Below are 23,371 nucleotides of genomic sequence, written 5' to 3'. Positions count from 1 at the left end.
GTTTATAGAACACTTTGTATGTAGCAAGAACTTGCTAAATACCGCATTTAAAAAGATGACTCTGCATGCCAGACGCTTAATTTACACCATGAACACCGTTTATTCAGGACTGCCAGGGACCCACCCAGCAGACAGAGCTGTCAGCTCTATTGCGGAAAGAGGGCAAATGCAAGAAATTTCAGGCACTTGAAACTTGCAAGACCTAAAAAGGTGCAAAAGAATAGCCAGGAAGGACATGTTGTTGGGGTTAAAACAGTTAAGAGATTTTCGTGAGCTGCTTCTGGAAGGGCTCGTCTCCTCATCTTGCATCCCAGCACCTCTCCCAGTAACTGTTAGCATTTATTGAACTAATTACCAAACTTGCTTTTCTTCACCGAAGTCATGATGATTATCCCCTCTTTCTAGCAAATACAAAGTTAGTTTTAATGAGCACACACTAATTAACAGAGGAGAAAAGCTAGAGAAGCTTCAAGTGCTCAGAGGACCCATGGGGGCATTTCTCACCAGCCTCCGGATGATTTCTGTCCTGTTGTGTTGATGAGCTAAATTTCTAGGCCCTGGGATTGCAAAGTCTGTCTGGCAAAGAAGGGGGTCTTCAAAGTACAAAAGGGAAGAAAACCAGGATAAAAAATGGATTAGACAATATAGATGAGATGAAAAGTCTTAGTCATATCTTGGCGAATCTTCTAACTACTGATGACAGATACATAAAGTCTTCTAAGACTAACAAATAACATTAATGAAGCTAAGTGCTATTCATGCATCACCTAGTTTAATGCTCAGAACAACTGGAAGCAGCATTATTAGCCCTATTTTACAAATGAGGAAACTGAGGTTCTGAGCAATGGGTTACCACAGGGCTGTGCTTAGGGCCAGCCAGAGGAGTGGGAGAGAGCTGAGGCCTAGAAGGAGACACAGCAGCATTACCAGTATGTTTGTACAGTAGTGGTCAGAAAAAGAAGAGGCAGAGTGTAATTCTGCAGGAGGTTTTTCAGCACTGAGCAACCTCTCACCTACAGGTATGTTCTTGGCACACATTGCTCAAGAGAAAAAACCTACATTGTCAGACTCTATGGCAAAGATTCAGAAATATATAGCCATCGATTTGTTATTTATGGTCATGCAGAGGCAAGAATAAACATGGAAGGTTTGTAACAACCTAGGAAATCTCAAAAGTCTGTATGTAGGATTGCTTCAGACTGTATTACCTTCCTATGCTCTAATGAAAAACGTCGTTTACTGTATTTGAAATTAATATGAAGTAACAAATCTTAACCAGCAGGTGTCACAATTTCTTTAAAAGCTTGCAGGAAGGATTACAGTAAATTTTTTATTCTGAGTGATATCGTTACAAAAATCCAAATATATCTCATATTTAGCATAAATTGTGAAAACAATATTATTTAATAATATAATGGCCTGGAATTTCATGACTAATGCTGACTAAATCTGTTCATTTAATTAAATGCAGGAGTACAAGATAATACATTCGGGTATTGAGAGAAATCATCAAGACATTTCTGTACACTAGATATAAAGTACAATGTCTAAGCCATTCTAAGTAACAGTGGGTGGAAAGTAATATATTTAAATATTGATTTTCCCATTAAAATATTTAATAAATTTTGTGTTCTCATGTGAAATCTGTATAATTTTATATCACGTACTCCTGTTTCATTAATCCTTTAAAAATGTTTTCATTCATTCTAGAGAAATATTTAAATTAATTTTTAACTTTTTAGAATGGTTAATATGTGCTTTCAATTTTTACAATATTTTAAAGTATATTTTACATACTGTTCAAAATTAAAATGGCAAATCCCATTGGATAATCATGGTAAATTTATGCTTACTCTCAAAATAAGATAACACATTTTTGTTTATTGACCTTATTTATTATTAAGACAATCTCTGGCTTCACTATTTAACACAACAAGTTAACAAGCATGCCCTGCCCCAGTATGTAGGGCACTTAGAAGGAAAAGGGGTGGTTCCTATCTTCAAGGAGCACATAACCTTGTTATAGAGACAAGACCAATAGAGTCTGATGTCCCTGGGAACTTTCTAAATATCATTACACATACATCCCCAACAAAAGGCTTACATTATCAAAGTGGAAAATTGCAGCTAGTTTGACTTTTGGGTAAGGAATGGTTAGCTAGGCACTCATTAACTCAGCTACTCTTACCACCTCACCCCCCAGCCTGACTCCCAAATACCTTCACACATCTACTCTTCAAAATTCAGGTGATTAAAACTTGTCTCTCAGGAAAGTTTCCTGTGCCTAACTGTTGGAGTTCCTTTTAATAATAGAACCAGAAAATGTTCAATCCACCAAGGCCAGGAGTCTAATAAGTGCATGGAATAATAAAAACATAAGGTGACATGTACATCTCAGATGTCCGTTAATAAAAATCAGGACACAGGATGGGCCACGTTGCTAAAGGCTTGTGGTGCAGGGTGCAGAGTTGGGCAGTCCGCTGGTGAGAAGAGCTAAGGAAGATTTCCCGACGGTGAGGAAGGAGAGGGGATGGTGGGGGAGATTCAGAGACCAAGAAAGAAAAGGAGACGGCCACATTTGCATTGGGAGAAAGACATGAAAAAACATAGAAAAACTTTTTTTTTTAAATATACCTTTATTGATTTCAGAGAGAGGAAGGGAGAGGGAGAGAGAGAGAAATATCAGTGATGAGAGAGTCATTGACCGGCTGCCTCCTGCCTGCCTGTTGAAGGGGGATCAAGCCGGCAACCCGGGCATGTGCCCTGACAGGAATCGAACCCTGATCGCCTGGATCCTAGGTCGATGCTCAACTGCGGAGCCACGCCCAGCCAGGCGAAAAACTTTTATTATGGAACATTTGGAGGATACGTTACCTAACTTAATTTTTAAAATATATAATGTATCTTTTACTGCCCACTGATCTCATGTGTAAAATAAGGGGGCTGCATCCAACAATCTTCCAGGATCCTACTGGTGCTGACCCTCCATAGTTGACTGTCTTTATGCCAATCACACTATTAGTGGCTGGCCTCCCCCCACCCAATTTATATGCTGAAATGCTCACTCCAAGTACCTCAGAATGTGACCTTATTTGGACATAAGGTTGTAGCAGATGTAATTAGTTAAGATGAGTCACAGTGGAGCAGGGTGGGCCACTAACCCAACACGACTGCTGTCCTTATAAAGGGGAAAGTTGGACATGGACAGGCACCCAGAGAGAATGCCATGTGAAGGCTGCCGTTACGCTGCCACATGTCAAGGAACTACCAGATGCCAGGAGAGAGGCTGGGAGAGATCCTTCCCTGCACCTTCAGGGGGAGAACAGCCATGCCATGCGACCCTTGATCTTGAATTTTTAGCCTCCAGAACTATGAGACAAGTTCCTGTTTAAGCCACTCTGTTTACGGTGATGCTACAACAACCCTAGCAAACTAATAATACACCTCAACCAAAATTCACTGTCTTTACATCAACATTTTATATGTATAAACATATAAGTGAAATCCAACTTAAGTACTCAAATGCAGTCAGCACATTAGAATTGAAGATTAGGGGGCAAACTGTTTCATGCAGAGGCTGTATAAATTCAAACACTGGGTGAATCCTCTCTTGCCAATTTAAAATTAAGTGTGGCTGCTGATGGAGGCCAGTGCAGTAGCAAAAGGGAGCAGGTGAGGCTACTCTCTGTTTCTAATCATGTGGAGGGCCGGCTGCACAGCTGGTCTACCAACCATTAGTGTGTTTGCAACGAACCTCAGCTTGATGCTGGTATTCACTGCTCTCCTTGAGTCTCTCCTCTTGTTCCTGGTCAAACAGAGCATCCACTGGCACACGGAGCACCCTGTGGGGCAGAACTGGCTGTCCTCTCTGACTGCTAACTCGGAAGATGATCCAGGGTCGCCCTGACCCCAACCTATGACTCTCCATCTGCAGTGGCCATACTGTGCTAACCTGAAAAACTGTCCACATCTCTTTGTGTATTTGGTGATTTATTTCATTGATATCCCTGTTTCCAAAAAGGACTTGAGGTGACTTAAAACAAAAACACCTGGCCAACAGGTACATACGAACTGTGTGTTCTGAAATGGACAGGGTGGTTACACATTCTGTGAAGGCTGGGTTTTTTTGGAATTGAAAGGTCTTCTCAGATACCTAGTGGACATGGGGAGTGACTTAAAAATTGTTAAATTTTTGATAAATTAATCTTTTAGAAATTTTAGAAAACGAGAATTTTGATGAGAGCAAAAATACTCATAGGCCTTTTCTGTAGGAGATTGTCTGAATCAGCCTCATGTCCCAAAACAAACAAAAACACAGAACCACTTCTTCAAAAGACACACATATGGTACAGCTGCATTCTAATCTCAATTCCATATATACCATGTACAAACTACTCCATGGCAACACAGCCTGCTCCACTCTGAAAGCTGCATTAAATTGCATCCTTACAAAAAGGAAACTCGGTCCCTCATCATAGCAGCACACTGCACTAGTGTGGCACGAATGTTGGCCCCTCCTTAAATTGTTACAGTTGTCGTGATGTAAGCTGATTCCTCTGTATCGGAAGACATGAGTCAGAGTAAGGATGACACTATGTTCTAGACAAATGTTTACTGGAACCATACCATCTTAGTCACTTCGGGCTGCTTTAACAAGATACCATAGGCTGGGTGGCTTAAACCACAGACATCTATTTCTCATAGATCTGGAGGCAGGAAAGGGCAAGATCAGGGTGCCAGCATGGTTAGGTTCTGGTGAGATCCCTCTGCCTGGCTTGCAAAGGACTGCCTTCTTGCAGGATCCTCACATGCAGAGAGAGAGAGATCCTCTCCTAACTCTTCTTATAAGGACACAAACCCATCCTGAAGATTCCATCCTTAAGACCTAAATACTTCCTACCACAGCCTCCTAATGCCATCACACTGGGATTAGGGCTTCAACATATGAATTTTTGAGGACACAGTTCAGTCCATAGCACAGATACAGGATTAATCCAGTTACTGCCCCTTCGAGGTCCTCTCCCATGTAAATTACTCATATCAGCACAGTTGGTACACCAACCCAGCAGGACTCAAACCAATGGGTTTTGAGTCGGCACCTCTGGAAAGATGGCACTACATGTGTCACCTCAAACATGGTGGTACATTGCATACATTTGTATAAAGGGCTTTACAGTGACCATTGATACCCCATACAGTCAGCACGTCCATACACAAGACCACAAGCGCCTGAGGAAAGGACCACTCTGCCCATTTTGTAAATGGCAGGAACACACAGGTGGCAGGAGAGAAGCATCCACGGAAGGCAAGCCAGAGCACACTGGCAGGATTCACAGCGTGCAGGCAATCCTCTGACTCCTGAGTGATTCCGCAGGTAGAGGCCCAGCACTCTGCCACCAAGGAATGCCAGGCCTGTTGGACAGGGATTCATTATATTCCACTCCTGGCTATAGATACGAAATGTAAATAAATGAGAAGAGCACAAAACCTCATGGAGCTCGTGGAATCCATGCTCTCCAGCATTCAGTTTTTACCCAACAACATGGCAAGTAGCAGTGCTCTTGTGATCCCCCCAGAAAACCACTCTGTAGCTGAAGCTCCCTGTAGTCCTGTCAGAAGTAAATCTCGTTGCTAGAATAAGCCAGCATCACCACAGATACGTGGAGTCTCGTTCCTGGCACCTAAACCAAGAAGTTGTTTCAGGATAAACCTTGAAAGGGCTTTGATCATTCAAGTTCCTTAAGCAAGTTACAAACAGGCCGTGGATGGCACTTACATTAGTAAGGATATCATTCAAGGAAAGGCTGAGAAATGTACGACGCGCTCACACAAACAGAACAGGAATACTACATCTTCTGTCCAAAATCATTATTAATGATGAACTTCAGTCAGATAATCAACCTCATACAGCCCACCAGATTTTACATTTTTTCCAATAATAGTAACAAATTGCACTAATCCCCTATGCCTTATGCAATCTCCCCATTTAGACTCTTAAAACGGTTAAATGACGGAGTCTTCCTAAAACCAAAACAAAATAAGATTAAATTCAAACACAAATGATGTCTTGGTTTTACTGTCCTGCCACCGTGTGTTGTGATCTGAGAGCAGTGACCAACAGAGCAGGCCTTCACCAAACAGTTCAAGCTTAATCAAAACCTCTCTGTGCCAACCCCGCTCCGGAATGGGTACAGCACAGAGCTCCAGCGACTCTGAAACCATTTCATTAAATCAAAGAATCGCCACGGACTTCCAGTTTCCCTTCACATCATAAGAGAGCTCTGTAAGACAGAGGCAATGGAGTCTCTGGCTTCAGCATCTGACCCTACCGTACTACATAAGATACAGAAAATGTGACTCCTTATTAGGCTGAACCCTCACAGCGATATGTATTAAAGTTATAAAGTTTAATATTAAGACAGAATGGAGGAAATCCTGTAGGCAACAGAAACTCTTGGACATCTCTCTCTAGCCTCTTTTCACCTGGGATCTTGATAGATATCTTTAAACAGATGGATATGACAGCCCAGACTTTTGTATAGAGACTCTCATTTCATCCCTCCCCTTGGAAATAGATTATATACTCAAATGCATATGTTAAATTTTATGGTCAACGTAAGGGATTTTCTAGATGAATTTTGACTACATACTAATTTTAGAACCTAACCCTATACGAGAAGCCACCTTCCCAAATACCAACTTGCTTCTAGCCAAATATTCATTCTTTTATTCTTCTTATTTTTATTATTATTTATTATTATTTTGGTCAACAACTATTCAAAATGAAATCATTGCCTCTCTTTCATATTCTTCCTTTCCTAATATAGGCTAGTTTATTTGAACACTACATAAATCACTATGAAGTTCATATTTTATTCAACAGACATTTAACAAGTACCTACTATGTGTAGGATAATACCCTGGATGCAGGGGCTGGATGTGGCCTCTATCCTCAAGGGGTTTTAACTAGTTTGGGAGTATAAGCAATGTATGTTAAAGGTACTTTGCATGCTAAGGTAATTTTAATGTACCAGATAAAAATAAAATCACTTAATTTGCTGTTTTGGAAAATTCTTTAGACTGATTTAAAACGTAAAATTCATTATATTTTTATTGTTGCTGTTATTTATTCTTACTGTAATCCTGTCACTGAAAAGTCATTCATCATGCTCAATGTTTTTTTTAATCTTCCACCATAAATAACTCATGGGATCAGAGTCACTCTCCAATTTGTTTTATAGCTTAAAAACAAAGGGCATCCTAGTTATTTCGTAAATGAACTGTCATAATAAATTATGCGATGTTCCTAAGTTGTTAGAAAAATCTGGCACATTTATTTTATAATAAATTAAAATGTATGCATTAGGCTTGGTTTTCCCACTTATTTTCAATATTAGCTTCACTGTCCAAAATACTGCATCTAATCCATTCTAAAACTCATGAATTATATGACTAATTTCTTGTGATGACATTGAGGGCCAATCATACTGGAGCTCATGTAACACTGTCCAATTTACCACTTCATCACAGGAGTGCTGGTGGTCGTCATAACGTTTAGGAGGACACAGGTTGACAGTTAATGCAACAAATGAAAAATATCCTCCCTCTAAAACTATCGATATGCATTTGAATAGATACTGAAAATATTGATCTCATTTCAAAGTTGCACTCAGTAGACAAGAGTATGAAGTGAAGACATACATATCCCCTTCTTAACTTCCTGTTTCCTGTCACTCCACGATCCCACCTCTAGACCTCTCAAGGAACTCGTGGCTCTAACTGCAACTCCAGATCCAGCTGCAACTCTGAGAGGCCTCCTGGCTTTTGAGGGGCTCTGAAGAGATCCCCAGGGGGACCCACAGGAGGACAGGTATCTTTAACAGGACTGGGTCAGATGTAACAGTGCCTCAGCACCAGAAAGTAGCAGGTGCTTGATGAAGCAGAGATGATAAGAGGACAGTGGGGGGGGGGGCATGTCTGCCCTAATATCAGGCTTCAACCTGGTGCCACCATGAGGATTTGGGAAGTTGGAGGGAAGTTAAGGGCAGTGGCAAATGCCCATTACATTCTTCTGTCACCGTCAACCGTGATGGCAGTAGTCAGGGGCCATGAAACAGCTGGAGCCTGAAGCAAAACAGAACACTCCTGATGCACGGTCACCTTGGGCACCCAGAGGTCCGAGCACCCTGTGTCTTTGGTCTTCAGAACCTTGCTTCCAAGCACTGACTGCAGAGAGGTCCACTTAGACCATGGCCTTCTCCTAGATGAAGTGAGAGTCAGGGGGAGGAGTGTCACTAGGAAAAGCTGGGAGGTTGAGCAAGGAAAGCCTAAAAAGGGATCTGACAGTAATGAAGCCTCGTGGAAGTTGGCAATACTGATTTGCTAACATGGATTCTACAATTAACTGCATTAGTAAGTAGATCTCACAAATACAAATACCAAAAAAAAAAAGTGTATTTTCACATAAAATGCTGGTGTCAAAAAGCCAGCAATCTTTAAATTACATAACTTCCATGACTTGCCTGTGATATGACATTTTTAATACTTAGGTTAGATGCCTACTATTTAAAGTAAACCTGTGTCTGAGTCAGAATCTTACAAGAAATGAATCAATCCAGCCATTTAAGCACGTGGTATTTGGGAACTGTCCTGGAAGTCAGGCCAACGGGAATGCTGTCTGAGGGCTATAGCCTGGCTTCCGACAAGTCTCTCGGATCCTTCCAGTAATGACTTTGGTTCCTCATTTCCCCATAGGTCTTCTCATGAATCTTCCCATAACATTATGAAAGGAAAGCAAATAACACTCTCAAGAGAAATAAACAGAATGCGCATACACGTCAAAATAAGAAAAAGAGAGAAAAAAATAAGACCTTTACAACCAAAGCACCTAGTTCTGAAAGAGTACACGGGAATTTCAACATGCCAACAGCGCCAAGCTGAAAGGTTAGTGTAAGGCAGAGTATGAGGGTGTCATTTTTCCCAGGGTTGTCTATATTGCTGCTCTTTTGTAATACTAACACCTTCTGAACTGTTTTTGGTTCTCCTGCATCCCTGGGTCCAGTGCTAAGCGAGTGATAGGTCGGTAAAGGCCTAACGATGACGGGCAGTTCTGCTCCAAGAGAACTCATTACCTACCATGTGTCTTACGGGCAAAAAGCAATAGAGGATTTTTAATGTAATTAAATGTAATATTCATGTAACAGTCGAAGATTCCTGAAGACAGGCTGGGTATTCCCCTTTCAAGTGTAGTCCATTTTCAGTAATTAGCGCTACAGGCCAAAGCACACACAGAATTATTAATCACTGCGATCAATCCCATCGAGTCGGGTCTTCAGAGTCCTTTTATACTGTACTCTGCTTTCTCCTGTCACTGCCACATCCAATGTCATCGTGCTTATTAGCAATTCCTAGCTGCTCTTCTGAGTCACCATACCCTACTTTGAGCAGCAAATTGTAACTTTTATTCGGTTTAAGGAAACTGGCCCATTTAGTTCATAAATACAATCACAATATCCCTCAAGTTTTAGGGGTGGTTGACTTCAAGACATCTTTAAAATTTCTATTAAAGCAAAGATGGAAAGCTCATTGAAATTAATAGCAGAAATACTCTATTAGCATAGAGAACCCAGGAACCATGATACTGAAAAATAGACATCATTCCTTAACCTTGTCCTTCATAATTTTTCATGCATTTAGCCGATTCATCCACAGTTACTATCAGCTTTGCCTTTTTGTCAGCTGACCCAAAGCAGGCAGAAATGAGCTGGTAACAGATCTGAAACATGCCTTCGGGAAGAAACGCAGAATCAATACCATGCAGAATGAGGCCGAAGTCTGAACAGCATTTCAGACCAACCAAGTGACTGATGCTATTTGAATTTTAAAATGCCTGCCTCCGAGATACTCCAACATGTAGTTCTAATACCTATCTCCAGCAAGAAATTCAACAAAATTTACTGGCATCTACATGTACCAGAATCTATACCAGATCAAATTGAAAAGACTACTAAAGAGAAGCTGCAGAGCTTACAAATGCCTGGGAAGCAGGTGTGGCCCAAATAAAGAAACCTGTTTCCTCAGCTGGATAACTACAGTTCTATTATAGCCACCGCATGGTCCATAAGTGAAGGGGAACTATTCATAAGCACAACTCATCCATAATGGAGAACAAACCAAGCACAGTCATTCCTGTAATTACAGGTAGAAATGGTATCGATGATGTGGGAGGTGAAAGGATCATACGGAAGGTGAGCACATTTTGGACTGCGTCTTTTGTAAGGGGGAAGAAAAGTTTCAAATTGTTAAATAACTTCATTCCTCAGGTTGGCTCAAACCACAATTACAGGAATATCAAAGGTACATTTTAGTCTGGCCAGCATTGCTCAGTGGTTGAGTGTTGACATCAGTGGTTGAGTGTTTACCAGGAGGTCACAGTTCGATTCCCGGTCAGGGCACTTGCCTGGATTTCAGGCTCAGTTCCCAGTGGGTGGTGTGCAGGAGGCAGCTGATCAATGACTCTCATCATTGATGTTGCTATCTCTCTCCCTCTCTTTTCCTCTCTCTGAAATCAATAAAAACGTATATATTTTTTTAAAGTACATTTTAGTCCCCACTTCGTCCTTTCCCATGGTGAAAATTCACTAGTAGATGTCCAGGGCCTTCGTGCTCCCTGCTATGTGGTCTCTCAGGGCAGCACCTGGCCTTTGGACAGCAGCTCCCTGATCTATCCAAACATCACTCAGCAGAGGGGAAGGCCCGAGGAAGGAAGCCGGATAGCCACAGACAATAGGGCTTCTTAGCCTCCTAGTGTCCTTCAAATCTTACCAAACGAAAACCAGCTGCTTCCACCTACTGCCAGGCCAACCTCTCACCCTCATCACTGCTGTCTCTGTAAGAGTCCTAAACCTCCCAAAGGACTCCTACTGCCCTGTCATCCACCTCGCCCTCTGGCCTCCCCGCCTTGGCCACTCGCCAGGGCTTCTGCCCAGCCTCTGCCCTGGCAAAAAGCCCTCTCCGCCATGTGCACACCGAGACTGGGTGTCACATGTAACCACAAGATAAAAAGAAAAAATATAAAATTCACTATCCTCTTAATTCTAGTCAATAACTACTTATAAAAGAGAGAGGCTTGAAAATCACCTGCATAGAAAATCACAATTCAACTTCCGGAGTTTACTTTGGACTTTTCCCCTCATGCAGGTTTCTCAGGTCATTCCTGCCAAGGTTGCAGTGAAGCTGCAGAAGCTCACCTGGACTCCAGGGGCCCTCAGTTCTGAGCGATGTTCCAAAGTGAGCACTGTGGCTTCCCTGTCAAGTGTTGGGGCAAAGGACTGTCCTTGTGGGCCACGCTCCTGGACATCATGCTGGCTTCTTTGGGTGTCTGTTTTCCCACTTGTTGCCCGGTGACTTGTTTGTCTGTTTGTTTGATTACCTGTTTGTTTGATCACCCAACTTTGACTTCCTCTATCCTATGGTGGGAAAGTGGATGTCTGGCCTTCCGTCCATCCCGAGGAAATTATAAACCAAAATAACAAAACTGCAAGCTATGTATAAGACATAACCTTCCCAGAATCCAAGGGAAAGCACCTGCAAAGTCAAATTTATACAAAGGAGTCCCCCTCTAGGAGACTCACCCCATTTCCCTAGTAAGGCTCTCCAGGGCTCTTTCACACCTGTTTCACAAGGAGAGTCCCTCTTCCAACCCTCCTATGCAAATATCCACCCACTGTCAGGAAGTCCCTACACACAGGAGACTTGGCTGCAATGTCCATTAATGTCCCAGGTTGGGAAACTGTCCAGGAGAGCAGGTCTTTGGTGTGGTCTCAGAGGGAGATCCAGGAAGGGCATGCTCCTTCAGGCTGGGTCTTCTGCCCCACTCGAGTGGCAGGCACACCATCTGCCCTCCTGATTTTTGCATCTGGCTAACTGGTTAGACCCCACACATGCACACACACACCTCCAAAAGACCAACACCGATGCTCAGTCTAAAGCCATAAAAAAGAGGAAATATTTTCCTAACATTGACTAAGACTTTTTAAGAAGCTTTGTTTTCTTTAGCAAGTCACAAGATTATAGGGAAGTTTCTGCTTCCTTTCATTGCTCCCCCACCCTCCTTCCTAACTTTGCCTTTTCAGACTCCCAGGAACAAGAAAAAGGCCTAATGTAGGGTTGCACGCCTGTGATTGTCCACTTCCAGGAAGGAGGTAAGATCAGAACCTCCACTGTCCCATCACCCTCTGTCAAAGGAGGTTGAATTTAGGAAAGAAGTGCTGGAGAGTAACACCGGGCCTACATGAGTGACCCATAAAATCCCCTTGTCGGTTATCACGTGGAAAACAAGCAGCTCCCTTACTACATACATACTATGTTCTCCAAACTCTCTAATGTTACTAAGCACGAACATGAATAACACGTTTAACAAATGGGCCAATGTTCTTCCAGCCCACGTACATCTTTCTGCCAACAAAAACCAATCCAGGGGCTACCTGAAGTTCTGAGCTAATAATTTTGTTTTTGTTTTTCTTTTATCCATATGACTTAAAACTGTGTCTCTCAAGTATATTATGTGCAATCAATAGGAGGGACTATTAAAATCACAGTCCCTGAACCACTCTATCCAGGAGGTCTGGAATAAATTCATCATCCATCCCCGGTTAACCTAAAGGAGGCAGTCAGTCCATCCATACTTAACTCTGGGTGCTCTCAGCAGGCAATGGGAGCTGATAGAACCATAAAAATTATGTTCATTCCTAAATGATTAATCTGCCCTCCCAGAATGCCATACTTTCAACAGAAAAAATAAAATCTATTCTAAGACGTAAGCACACAATTAGGAGGTTATAACTACACTGTGGAAGGAAACACAATGAGCGAGAACAATGGACTTTGTGGTTAATTAGCAAGACAACGCTGAGCTTGTGCAGCCACAGATGGATAAAATGGGGACATCAGACTAGCTCACAAGAAAGCTTCCCGATTTCTGAAGCTGAAGAAAATCACTGGGTTTAAGATCAAATCCGAGACCTCGCTTATATTACTCAAAGGAGCATAACCATTCAGCAGGTTACACACCATGTGACTGTTATTGTATTTCTTTCTCTTCGCTCTACTTACAATTCTCAGGAAGAATTTTAAAAATTAATAAACTTTAAATATTACATGCGTACATATGTCTATTACTCACTCATCAAGTAAAATTTTATTGAGGACTGAGAACAAAGACACAAAGATTGTTGAGACGAGCCCCTTGTGGTCACGCTGCCTACACCATAATGGAGGAGACAAAGGAAAACAAATCGAGGTCAGGTGTCAAAATGGAAACAAGGCAGACCCTGCGGTTGCTCACACCCCCTGGGTTCCTGCTCCCTGTGGTCCCGAGGACTTGGGCCAGGTAAGCCCCAAGAGTAGGAGGTGGAGGCAGAGGAGGAGCAGGTCTCCAGGTCCAAGTGCTGCTGCAAGAATCGGGAGGAGCAGCAGACAGCAAGGACAAGCCCAGGAACAATGGCATCCAAAGAGGAACAAGCGGTAAAAAATCTCAACATGGAAAATGCCCAACTGGAAAACGAAGGAGGGGACAGGGCCCCCGTGCAGAATGGAGAGGAGCCACGCCATCTGGGGGGTGGGGGAAGCCCAGAAGCTTGGAGGAACTGTCAGGCTGGGGTGGGTTAGGGGACTTGTCTTTAATTTTCCATGGGCCATATCTAACAAGCACGTTGATCACGATGAAGTCGGAAATGATGCAGAAAAGATCGTAGTGCAGCGAATGGAAACCAGGAGAAAGACTAGGGGGCAGCAAATGAGACACACTATGCTCTTCCAAACTCCTGAGTCTGGGAATCATTATGACTTTTGCCTTATACCTTGAATATTAAGGCTTTCCCTGAGGTTAACCATGTGGCCTCTGCTCTAAAAGCTAGTAGTTTTGGGATTTACTTTTCTATAAACTGTTTGGTGTTTCCTCTTTACCAGTTTCTAACAGAATATTGTTTTGTCTCCATATAAAACTCTCTGTCCAGCAGGAAAATTTCACCCACTTTTGGGGAAGAAAAAAAATTATTCTTTTCATTATGTGAAATCAATAAAGCAGTCTAAAAATAAAAAATAAAAAAATGGAGACAAGGCATATGGTGCAGCTGATGTATTCAAGAGGAAGTGACCTTGGGGAGGTCAGAGGAGACCAGCCTGAACTGGGTCTCCTCTGACAATGTTCGCCAAGGGATGAGCAAGGGGGCAGGGTGGAGAGAAGCACGAAAGGAACACAGAGGTCTGAACCTGCCTGACAAGTAAGTCGGATTGCTAGGGTAGGGGACTGTCGGGGGCGCTGGTGGGAGTGGACGCAGGGACCAGTTCATGTCTGAAAATCAGATTTTATCCTGAAAGTACTATGAATCCATTTAAGGATTTTTAGCACATATATTGAAATATCATTTGCTTCGGAAGAAAATCTGAGGAGGCACAGAGGATGGATTGGCGGGAACACAGAGAGAGGATCCTTCTGCAAGGGAAGATGGAAGCGGAGGGCCTGAACTCAGGCGTCTAAGGGCAGGGCGGACCGCGCCAGTGACAGGCTAGATGAGAGGGGAAAGGCAGATGGAGGAGTCTAGGATAACACCCATATTTGCGGTGTGCATGGCTGAGAAGGTGGGGGGGGGGGTCCCGGTAAACAAGTTAGGTCACACAGGCAGGAGAGCAGCTACAGCTCCAGAGTCCTATTTGGGACATACGGGGTTCAAGTTTCCTGAGGGTGACAGCAATTGAGATAACGGTAGATTACATATACGTGTCTGGACTTGGGTAGATGCATACAAGAAGTTATGGTTTGGGGCAAAGATAATATTCCAAATATTAACAACTGGCATGGACAGTCAGGAATAGACACTGACTAATCAGAACAGGTGCCTGGCCCAGCGGGGCTCAGCGGCTGAGCATCGACCTAGGATCCAGGCGATGGGGGTTCCACTCCTGGTCAGGGCACATAGAGGGGGGGGCAGCCGACCAATGGCTCTCTCATCATTGATGTTCCTCTCTCTCTCTCCCCCTCCCTCTCCCTTCCTGTCTCTGAAATCAAGAAAGATATATTTAAAATAAAGTTATACAACCTAAAATTGTTAAAAAAAAAAAAAAAGAACAGGAGCCTGCTGGACCAGAAAGGGCCCCAGCAACGAACAACTAGCACGGCCTGTGCGCACAGCCAGCTGACGGCACCCTGGTCCTGACAGCGGCACCCTGGTCCTGACAGCGGCACCCTGGTCCTGACAGCCATCGGAGCGGGGGAGCCCTCAGGGGCGAGAAGGGAAGCGGCCCCAGGACAAGGCACCCACCGCGGGGAGCGGCGCCAAAAGTGACCTTAAGCTTAAGCGGAGCCGGGGCTCCAGGGGAGAAGACACTGCAATGGAGCCAGCCCTCGCCGGGGTGTTGCCTGCTGGGACCCCCAAGCCTCGCGGGGTCCCACCTGCCGGTCTACCTCCCCCCAGGAAGAACAGACCACGCCCCCCGGGTGGCTCGCGCGAGGCTCCCTGGGCGGGCTCCTCGGCAGCCCGCGAGGCCCCTTCTCCGCGGGCTCTCCCCTCCGTCCTCTCCTGCAGCGGCCACGCGCGAGCGCACCCGCCTCCGGCGCAGCGCGGGGCTGCGAGGGCACCCTGCGCGCTCCCTGAGGACCCGAAAGGCGGCAGGGGGTCCGAGGGAGAAGGCGGAGGGCCTGAATTTCAGAAAAAGGAATATAATATTGCAAGACTATGTGAGAGCAAGGACGGAAATCCGGTCTTTGGTAAAACAGGTGCAATTTTGGGGTTCGAGTGCAACTGTAAAGAATGCTTATTAAATATTTGGGGGGAAAAACTTGAAAGAAACCAGACTGCAAAGTTCTTAGAGTTAAAATGTGTTATTCAAGATGCCATAAAAAAAAGGGGGGTATGTTAAAATATGATTTCCAGTGTCAGTCTTTTAGGGAAAAAGCACGCTTCGATTCTCTTGTAAACCAGATCCCACGCACGCACGCGCACCCCCCCCCCCACACACACACGGGCCTCGGCGCGGGCGACCCGCCCACGCGCGCGGGCCGCGCGCCCCCACGGCCCTGCCTCCACCGGCCTCCTGACCTGCCCGAGGCGACGAGCGAGCGCGCGGCCACCACCACCCGGGCGCCCGCAGCGCAGCTCGCGGCGGCGCGGCGCGGCCGGAGCATGCTCAGTCGGGCCCTGACCCACTTCGGCGGGCGCGAGCTCGCGGCAGGGGGTCGGCGGCGCGGGTCCGTCGCCTTTGCCAGGGACCGAGCGAGGGACGGAAGGAGCGGAGAGTCTTCAAGCCTCCTTTCTCGGTGACAGCAGCCCCTGACCCGGCGGCGGAACAAGCCCGGCCCGGCGGCCGGAGCCGCACGCGTCAGGGGGGCGTCCGCCTCTCCGGGTTTTGGCTGCAACCGCCGGAGGGGGCGGGGCGGGAGGAGGGGCTGGGGGCGTGGCCAGGGGCGGGCCTAGAGGAGCCCGGGAGGCGGAGCTCGGCCCCGGCCGCTGGAACAGACTGTCCCTGGCAAGAAAAAAAAAAAAAAAAAGTGGGGGATGGGGTGGGGCGCTTACAGGGCAGGGTATTGCTGCCAGACTTCCGCAGGCGTTTTCGACCAACCCATCTTATTTAAAAAGCACCGTACTGTACATTAGAAAAAACTTAGAAACTACAATAATCAAAAAAATAAGAAAACTTAAAATCCCTGGAACCGCACCGCTCAGAAGCCGCGGGTGAACGTCCTCGGTGTTGTCTTCCGGCCTCTGCTGTGCGGGCTATAGAATGGACAGCAGTCCCCCGGGGAGGCCGGCGGAGCTTTGACCGCAAGGCGGCCTCGGAGACAGGGTAGGTTCAGGGGTTGTGCGGTTGGGTCTCTCGCGTCCCAGGATGGGACTCTAAGGAACCTGTTCCCGGGGGTCCCTGAACAGCAGTGAGACGCGGCGACGCTCAGAAAAGTTGCGGGGAAGCCTGGTTGTGCCCTGCCTCTCGGCTACCAGTCACGCAGCCCGAGCACGACAGCATCAGAAATAAGTGCCCTCCGCTCCCGCAACCACCTCGGCGTGCGGCGGCGGAGCCCCGGGGCCACCCAGTCCCGCCGGGAGGCTGCGCGGACGGAACGGGGGACTCCCTCGCACGCTCAGCCCGCCCCCTACTCTGAGGGCGGCTCCGCAGCTCCCACAAGTTCGCCCGCACCGCCCCGCGCGTGGCTGCTGCGAAAACCCGGCGGTGACACCGCGCCCGGTTCCCCGCCTCCGCGCCGCCCGGGAGCCGCACTGGGCATGCTCAGCACCGGCCGGCTCCGGCTCCGGTGGGTGGGAAGCTCCGCACTCCCGGCCGCCCGCCCGCGGCGCAGCCCGCGGCGCTTGCAGGGGCTGGCGGAGGCGGCTCATCCGCAGTAGGCGCCGCCGGTCGTCGGACGCGGAGCGGGGCGCAGCGGCGGCTCTCAGCCGGCCATGGCGAGGGGCGCACGGCAGCCACCTGAGTGGCGAGGCAGCGTCAGGTTAGCGGGGGCGCCCGGCGAGACCCCGCGGCGAGGGGCGGGCAGCAGGGAGCCCGGCACCGGGTGGGCGGTCGAGTCGCCTCTGCGACTGTCACCGCGGAACTTTCTCGCGCACTTAGGCTGGGGGAGCCTGCGACGCAGGCTGCGCGCTGGGAGGCGCGGCGAGGTCCCGGCAGCCAGCTCCTGGGGTCGCAGGGATGCTTCAGTATCGGTGCGGGGCGGGACTGGGGGCGGGTGGATGGGGACACCCGCCTCTCCGGCTTATAACGTGAGCCTCCTACGGCGGGGAGCGCGGTGTCTGCCGCACGCTGCCGAGGAGCCTCCCGGGTCTCCCGGGGGAAGGGGATGCCGAGGTGCGGCGGGGGCCTTCGCCTGACTCCAGGTCGCCCCAGGCACCGTGCCTCAGTTTCCCCGAAACAGGGGGTAGGGTGTAGTGTCCTGGCGCCACAGGCCCTGGGTGCAGGTTCTAGGTCCGGTTCCGGGAGAGCGCCGTGTCCTGATGCCGCAGGAGTGCGGGAAGCTGTGGGTGCTTCCAGCCGCCGCCTCGCGACTGGAGCTTTCAGAGTTTGTCGCATTTGACTCCATACCAAGTTGACATCGAATTGCTTCATAGCGTGGAAAGGGAAACGTGCTTCTTTCGGCTTTAAAAAAACAAAGTAATTGCAGAGCTGATTTATTTTACGCTCGACCTGCCTTCCCCTCCAAAAAATTGAAGCTTGCAAGTTTCAAGATGTATAAAGCAAGCTAGCAAAAAAAGGTCTGCAGATCCATTATCTGCTCACACTGTAGGAAAAATAACCTTTTATGTTTGAATTGCCATTGTTTTTAAAGATACTTGTTAGGGAAAAGTTTGGTTACTGTAGCAATCTTTTTGTGTTAGCTTTACATTAAGAAGTTGGAAGGCTAGCGTTGCAGAAGTGCAATGATATTTGTCAAGTTTTCCCACTTTTTCTAGATGAAACACTTTTTTTTCCAATTGCTACTATGCTGAGCATAGTAAAATTCTTCAAGATGAAATGCAAGATGGAAGATTTATTTTCAGAAGAGTGCATTAAAACAATGTAGTTCTACTGGCATTTTACTTTTATTTTATTTTAAAGGCAATTTGTAGATCCCACTGTGGTTTCTACTGTTGGTTCTTCCTAAAATATTTAATACTATCACCATTCTTAGGATTATTGGGTCTACTAAGAGTAAGGTAAGCAATCCTTGTTTTAATAGGAACTAGTTCTACCTCTAAAGCTAGAGTCTCAAGCCTATTTCCATAAGTACCACTTAGTGGGTTCAGTTATTTTTATATTATTATTAAGCTTATTACAAAACTTCTTGTTTGTGTTCTTGATAGACCTTAATAGACTTTAAAGGTGCATTGACTTTTCATTAGATTGTGAATAGCTTTCAGTGTTTGTTTTGCCTGCTATGGCTCCAGCTGTAATTCCAGCTACCCTGGACGGTTTCCCCAAGTGGGCTCTATGCTCTGCCTAAACATAACAAATTTAATAACAGGAAAGGCTCAGAATGTCCAGACAACGTGATTTCTATTTCTACAAGTTAGACCTATAGTCCTCCATTTTAGCCAATTAATGTGTTCATTGCCCCTAAATGCATTTCTAAATACATTTATAGAAAAATTTAGACATTTGAAAAACCCAATACAAATATTGAGAACTTTTTCTAAAAATATGCATCAGGTTAAAAATCTGCCATGAAGTAACGACGCATGTGCGTACAGCTTGTCCTGTACAGCAGGTCTGGTGTTCTCAGGCTGCATTCCCAAGTGGGAGTGAGTACCGGCTCCCTCCACCCCTGGGATTTTCCTGACCTAGAGGAAGCAACTAAGCCTTAGTTTTTTCTTTGTGAATGTAAGGTTTAATGCAGATCAATAGGCCCCTTCTGGATCTAAAAATCATATCAATATATATATGTGTATATATATGTGTATATATGTGTGTATATATATGTGTGTATATATGTATTTCAGTTAGGGAAGACAATGGAATTTAACAGAAGACATTTTAAACACCACTCTTGGCTTCAAGAACTCCACACTCTCTTAACATAAAACTAACAAAACCAACGGGATTTAGATTGAAGAGGGGTTTCATTAGTGCTAAAGAAAAAGTAGCGAAGTAGATTTTGTATTCAAATTAGGGAATGAAAGTATTTCTTTTGTACCTAACTGTTGGGTTCTTGCAGCTCAACTGCCAAGCACGTAATTTTTTTATTTTCATATCTTTAGATTTCCATACTGTGTAGTGTTGTTAGTGACATTAGATATTCGTAGCGAACTATTGCCTTTCCATAATACAGTTAAGCCTCAGTTCTCCAGCATCTCTCATCATGAACAATCTGGTTCTTGGCCAAGTTCTCCATGGAACGGATGTCTCTGCTATCACACAGAACTCTGGTTCTCGACCCCACCACCCTTTTGTGCTGATAACCTGTCCGATCAGTCACGCGTCTCTCAGGTGACAGACCAAGGAGAGAATGTGTGAACAGGAGTCACACATTCATGTCTATTCGTGAATATTTGTCTGGTTGTTTTTTGGTTTTTGTTGCTGTTTATTATTATTACATATGTACAGTAAGTCACCATGGGTCCTAAGGAGGTTAGTGATACCAGCAAAGCAACAAGGAAAGCTGTGAGAACAAGGATAGAAGTTAAAAAAGAATTGCAAAGAGGTGTTCCAGTGTCCGATCTGGCTTCCGAGTGTGCCATGGCGACATCGGCCATCAGCCCAGCTTCAAACCATAAAGAGGCCGTCAAGAGTGCTCATGTTGCTGAGGGTGTGAACGAGCTCCTGAAACAGCTATCACAGGCACCTGAGAAAGGTTAAAACTGGGACTCGTCTGTGGGCTGGGAACGGATTCATTCAATTTATATTATTTCTAATGGGGGGGGAAATGATTCGGTTTTCGAGCAAGTCACTTCTCGAACAGCCTTCCTGGACGAATTAAGTCCAAGAACCGAGGTTCCCCTGTAGACCTTTCCCCATTTGCGTGACCTTAATTGACTCAACTCCTTGTTTGGCTTGCAATTTAAATATTTGAGGCTACTGAAACTTGGCTTCATTTGAACTTTCTGTTCTGTGTTTTGAATGCAAAAACTTCCAGATTCTGAAATACCAAATATTGCTTACCAGAGTTGCTTTTAACCTCCAACACAGTACAGTCAGATTTGTTAGGTGAGTGTCTTTTTTTTTTTTTTTAATTCATAAATCGTGCAGATGACATCTGCACTAACTCAACATCGAACCAAGCACCTGGGGTGTGGCCTGTCCTTTTCTAGCCAAGCCCTGGAGGACACTGAAAACTATGACAATATTTTGTGACCCATGGCAAATCACATTAAAGTTAAAAATGGCCTTAGAGGCAAGTGGTTGGTTGTAAGTGAGCTCTGCCACCTCTCTGGAATGGTTAAAGGAGAAGGGAGTTGGCTGATTCTGTGATGATAACCAAGTAAGAGCTGTCAGAAGTCGTTTCTAAATTGTTCTCAAAAGAGAAGTCCTGTGCATTTATTGGTCTTGCCTCTGCCTCCACCTGAGGTCCTTTCTCATCAAAATATCACTATTCATTTTTCTTCCCCACAATCTTTTATAGTTAAGCCCCTGAGGCTGCAAAATGATTAAGACAGTGACTCACAGTCCAGTCAGAGAGACATGCTTGAGGACAGATAAACTATAGTGCAAAGTAAGTGCTGCAGGAGAGGTGGTTGTACATGGAACTGAGGAGACTTAGGAATGAGCTCCTTGGGCTGAGGAGGAGAAGGGGCCTCATGAAAATAGTGGCATTTCCACAGGACTTTAAGGAGTGCCTAAGGCATTGGGCAGGGGTCTTCTAAGCAGAGAAGCAGACTTTCCAGGCAGAAGGAACGCTACTGTGGTAGTTAAAATGATCGTTCCCCTCCCCCAAAATATATTCACTTTGGGGCTTTGCAGGTGTGATTCAGCTGAGGATCTTGAGACGGAGAGATTTCTTAGGATTATCCAGTGGGCCCAGTGTAATCACAAGAGCCCTGGAAAGTCAAAGAGGGAAGCAGAAGTCAGCATCAGGGTGATGCCACATGGGAAAGACTTGACCAGCCATTGCTGGCTTTGAAGGTGGGAGGGGTCCACGAACCAAGGAATGAAGCTGGCATAGGCAAGGAAACAGATGGTCCCCTAATTAACCCATTATGACCCATGTTGAACCTCTAACCCACAGAACTGAAAGATAATAAAGTTCTGTGTTAACTCACTAAAGCTGTGACTTAAGTGCCATAGAAAGGAGCCGTAGAAAGCAAATACAGCCACATGCAAAGAAGGATTTGGGGTGATGGAATAGTGGGCAGGGGCAAAGGGGAATGAAGTGTTCCTTTCCTTGTGAGAACCTCAACGTCATGCACAGGAGTGTGGATTTTATCCTATTACGGATAAACAGTGGGAAACCTGCAGAGGATTTTTAAACAGGAACGTGCGGTGACCAGACTGCTGCCAGAGTCATCTTCCTAAAACAAAGCCACGTATATAGCTCAGTGTCAGGTTCACAGGGCAGTTTGACAAAGGGTGCCCAACCAGAGGTGGGCAGTGACGGATAGGGATCGGGAACCAGCGCGTTATGTGATTCGGCTCTCTGAATTGATCTGAAATGACATCCGTGGGCATGTGTGAAATTAATAACTTAAGGAAACTTTCCCTCGCGATTCTCAGTGGAAGGGCACAGAGGGTAAAGCAGGCAGGCCAAGTGGCATTGGACTGCTTTGTTTCTGCTCATCGTAGCAGGCAGCCGCTCTGCTGGCTACATCCCGTGCAGACCCGAGCGGGAGAGCTGCGAAAGCTCAAATGTAACATTGTTAGCTTGAGAATGATGTTATGTCATCCGAACCAACTCTGATTAGTTAGTAGCTGCCTGTAGAGCTTGCTGTAGGCTTGCACAGGCTCAGCTGAGGAGTTGCCAGGGTCAATTAGCAGTCTTTCCCATGGGCTCCTTATTTGCTGGGGGATGGCGACAGCTATAATACTAGGTGACCTAAGTTCTGTGTTTAAATATATGGAATTTAATAATTCTTTCCGGACATATTTATTTGGTCTCTTTAATGTTCAAGGGCTTAATATCTGTCCTGTAAAACCTTACAGTTCGGTTGAATTGACATCTCTGTGTTTCCGGAAAACCTAAACTGAAGAAATCTTCTACCTTAGTGTTACAAAAGTGGCTTTGAATTGAAACTAAACTGTATGTTAGGGAAAAACTGAGTAAGTGAGAAACAAATTTTTCAGACAGCATGGTAAAGGAATCCCTGGCCTGGAAAAATCTGATACTGGAAAGAGCAGTAAGACTTAATTAAGATTTATATTAATGAAAACAATCCATATATCTGTATTGCATAGCTTTCATTTGCATAATTTTGTAAGATTTTTACACAAACTTCCCTATATAATGATGCAATAATTATTGTTTTCTGCCGCAAGGGAAGAGCTCAGTGTAAACTGTTCCTCTTTTTTGAATCTCTTCTGCCTTGGTCTCTGGGATTCGTGCCTTAGCCTTTTTTGTTGTTTTGGGGGCTTTTTTGTTTTTGTTTGTTTTTTATTGCTCTTTCTCTGAGTTTGTTTTTCCAGTTTCCCTAGGTTCTAGACTTCGTCTTATCATCTTGTGGCCCACTCTGTTCTTTCCAGGTAATTTAATTTTTCCTCAACTGTGTCAGTCACTCTTACACCAGTGTCTCCAAATCTATATCTTCAGATAAGCCTCTCTTATCTATTCATTAATTAATTCACCAATTCATTCAACAAATATTGATAACCCAAGAGCTTATAATCTAGTGGAGGGACAGATGTGCAGAGGACCATCACAGTGAAAATATGAAGTTGTGGGTAAAGGTCTGTAAGAAAAGGAGTG

The 23,371-nt window shown here is 45.4% G+C and overlaps 1 long non-coding RNA gene across 1 annotated transcript in view; it reads right to left on the bottom strand.

Annotated features, from left to right (window-relative positions):
• Window positions 1–16,420, bottom strand: part of LOC308556788 — a 28,087-nt gene extending 11,667 nt beyond the window's left edge. Inside the window, exon 1 of the long non-coding RNA XR_013998757.1 lies at window positions 16,098–16,420. This is a non-coding gene — a long non-coding RNA (uncharacterized lncRNA). The remainder of the gene's footprint in view (window positions 1–16,097) is intronic.
• Window positions 16,421–23,371: the final 6,951 nt, after the last annotated feature.

This window comes from Miniopterus schreibersii (assembly GCF_964146895.1).
Source record: "Miniopterus schreibersii genome assembly, chromosome: 4".
Lineage (NCBI taxonomy): Eukaryota > Metazoa > Chordata > Mammalia > Chiroptera > Miniopteridae > Miniopterus > Miniopterus schreibersii.
This window is presented reverse-complemented; position numbering and strand designations above follow the sequence as displayed.